Source organism: Aedes albopictus, chromosome 2 (assembly GCF_035046485.1).
Source record: "Aedes albopictus strain Foshan chromosome 2, AalbF5, whole genome shotgun sequence".
NCBI lineage: Eukaryota > Metazoa > Arthropoda > Insecta > Diptera > Culicidae > Aedes > Aedes albopictus.
The window spans coordinates 320,344,544-320,348,053 of NC_085137.1; positions in this window are offsets into that span (position 1 = coordinate 320,344,544).

A 3,510-nucleotide genomic window follows, 5' to 3' on the forward strand; every position below is an offset into this window, starting at 1 on the left:
CAATAAATTATCCTTTGCGTCCGGATTCTAACTGGACAATGCTTTAATACTTCGACCATCTTCAAAAAATATTATGCTTTGGAAAATCCCAAAAAAAAAAATTGACTTATGGCCAGGAATTTGGTCCATTTACGCATATGTGCGTCGGCAGATCGGCGGATTGAGTTTACAATGGCTTGTAAATAAAACTTGTTGTGTGACAATCGTCTACGGTATCTCGCAAAAGTAAACAAATTCGGATTCTTTCGTTTTGAGTTTTTAATTTCCATAAAATAAAACTGTTTTACATTGATTGATGAACTTAAATTTTATTGAAGAAAAAAAAAAAGAAATAGCTCATTTTACCTTTCTTCTGCTACTTTGAAATAATAACTGAATCTACCATTATTTTAAAATTGAATTTGAACAACTAAATCTACCATTATTTTGATCGCCACATAAACAGCTAAATTTGTTCTTATTCTGTTATCAATAACTCAAGAATGTCATATTTTGTTATTCACCGATAACAGTTAATTTGGGTCTTATTTTGTTATCAATATCTCAATAATAACTTATTTTGTTCTTCAATTTAATCCGCATGCTTTACCATTACTTTGTTATTACAATGGAAAAATAAGTTATTTTTAAGTTTTTCTGCTACCGTAAAACGGGGTATCTTTGATAATGCGGATAACTTTGATAGTGCGATAGGCATTGTATAATTTATGTAATAACTATGATTCCTTCAACCAGTTAAGAAAAAGGCAAACGTAAATCAATTCTATGCATATGAAAGTTCATCTTAGACGTATTTTCATTAAAATCTAGTTTATATACAACTTTTTGGACAAAAAATAAAAATTGTTGATATTTTTGTCATTTATCAACCCCTTCAAACAATCTGCTATACGACTTCGTTACAACTATTTTTTCAATGAATGGACTCTTATTCTCAATAGACTCATCATAGTAGATTCCAAATCTGGGCTTGAATCTCTTAACGAAGTGTGTTTTTACGATATGAAAGCAATTTTGTAAATTGGGATATAAATCTCCATAAATTGATAAACGCCTAAAAGTATGCAATGATCTCGTAATTTCATGTAGATAAATATGTGTTGTTCAAAACTTGTTGATAAAACATTTAAAAACTACCCAAAAAAAGAAAACTTACCATGAATAGCATGTAATCATATGTTGATGTACCGTTAAGCATTTATTATTACAAAGATAATGATTTTTGATAGCTAAATTTATCGTGTTTTGCACTCAATACTCTACAAACTCATTTTTATATGTAGAATTTAGTAAAAAACCAATGCTTCGATATAAAAATTCTATCTGATATATTCCACAAGCCTTCTCTCATCATGTTCATACTCCTAAGATTTCAATCTGTGATTATTTTTTGAGATTTGATGTGTTTTTTAGGGCATTATCAAAGTTACCCCAAAATGAAAATCTGATTTTCGGTTATATGAAAAACTGAAAATTACCCAAAATATTTCATATTATCGAATCTTTTAATTGCAATTGATAACTGATAACCCAGTACTTGTTTTAAAAATATAAAACTCTGGGAAATATTGTTACATGCAAAAATATTGAGAAAATTCGCTGAAAAACTATCAAAGTTACCCCATTTTACGGTACCAAAGTTTTGTTATTATTTTTGTTATTTTAACTCTTACTTCAAACAAACAAATAACACATTTTGCCATTCAAACATTCTGTTTTAATGGTAAAATTTGCCATTCTTTTGCCATTATAGGTAAATCCAACGGAAGCTAACGATCCCTCCGCATCTGGTGGCAGGAATGAGAACCCTATGAAAAACGTGACTCCGCCAAAATTTCACATGGCGTAGCATAGGCAAAGTGCACTTTTTTCCCTTTTTCATATCGAATTCCGCATCGTAGAGAAACAAACGAGCACTTTTTGGAAAGAAAATTTAATTCTCTTTTAGATGCGCTTAGATCCGGTAGGTACTTACGAACAATATATGTGATTAATTTAAGGAGCTCTTGCTATGCCTCCGGCGGGCGATCTTCCGGATTTTTTGTTAGCTGATCAATCCGGTGTCTGTCGACGTGGGCATCGAGAGTGATGGTAATGGAAGTCATTACCAATGGAAAATAGCAACTTCTAGAGCAAATAATGAGTTAAATTCGACGACAATAAAATGACTTTTTTATGTAAACAAACGATTTTCTCCTTGTCTCACCAAGCGTTTCTACAATTGGGGGTAATCTGGATTAGCCTATAGGTTGTCGGGGAAAAGGGCAACTGATGAAAGTGCCGGGGCTGGGATCGCACCCATGACCATCTGCTTATGAAACAAACGTGTGGCCAATTGCGCCAATAGCCCCGGCAACCAAATTTACTAATATGCCGTTAATGTGTTAGCGTATTAGCGTATTAGTATACTAAATACACTAATAGTGTCCTCCCCTTTGGTTGCGAACAGCATTTTTTCTCCGAATGTTGTACATGAAGCAAATACCGGCCTTAAAGCTCCGATGTAATTGGTCCATGAGTTGGCCGGATAGTCCTGGCATGTACACTGCGTAGCCGTATGTGAGAAAGGTCACGATCCCCGCTTGCATTCAGCTTCATACGTCATTCACTTGGGCTATCCACTTCTGATTGCAGTCTATTTTCAGCCCGAGAGTGTTGACTTCTTTGGACAGTGGGATGGCTTCTCCGAAAAACGAGATTCTGCTTTTTGGAGTGATGTTACCCTGTTTGCTGGAGATTATTGTACGAGTCTTACCAGACTTAGGAAAAAGGTTGATAGCTGCTGTCCACTCCTCAATCGCATTGAGGTCCTCATTCGTTGATCATCCTGTTTTCATCTTGAGACGATCCGGAGATGTATACTTGCATATCATCAGAGTTAAGATGGTACTGGCAGCGTAGAACTTCAGACATGCTGTATGCGCTGATTCCTTGATGCCCACCTTCACCAACTGAGTGCGATTCGTCAGGTATGATGGTACTAAATCGCGCGAGATCACAGAACCCGAACCCGAGTTCTTCCTGCAGTTTTCTGTCTAGCTTTTGGTGGTTGACACAAAACATTTCGCTCCGAGGCCCGGGCCCTCCCAATCCTTAACCCTTGAGCGATCACGCTGTTGTATTTTGTACAACACGTTAAAAAATCTCGCTTTTTGTACTCTGCATTAGCGTGGTGCTGATGGTGATGGTCAACCACGCGAGTTAAAAAAAGTTAATCCGGGCATGTATTTATGCCAGATAATTCCAAGTCATTTGGCCGAATATCGTTTAGCCAATTAGTGAGGAAATAAGTATAACTTAAGGACAGACTTGTTAGAATCCCTTAACGACTTTGACACCTGCTCACGATTTCGAGCACACAAATCTCTTCGTAAACAAAATCAGCGCACCTGATTCTCTTATTTGAAGCTTATTAGAAGTGAGCAAGAACAGCAAGGTTGCGACCATTCATTTGCAAAGATTTACATTCATTTGCTGTTATCTCAGTTCAGAAGCATGCTATCGAAAAAC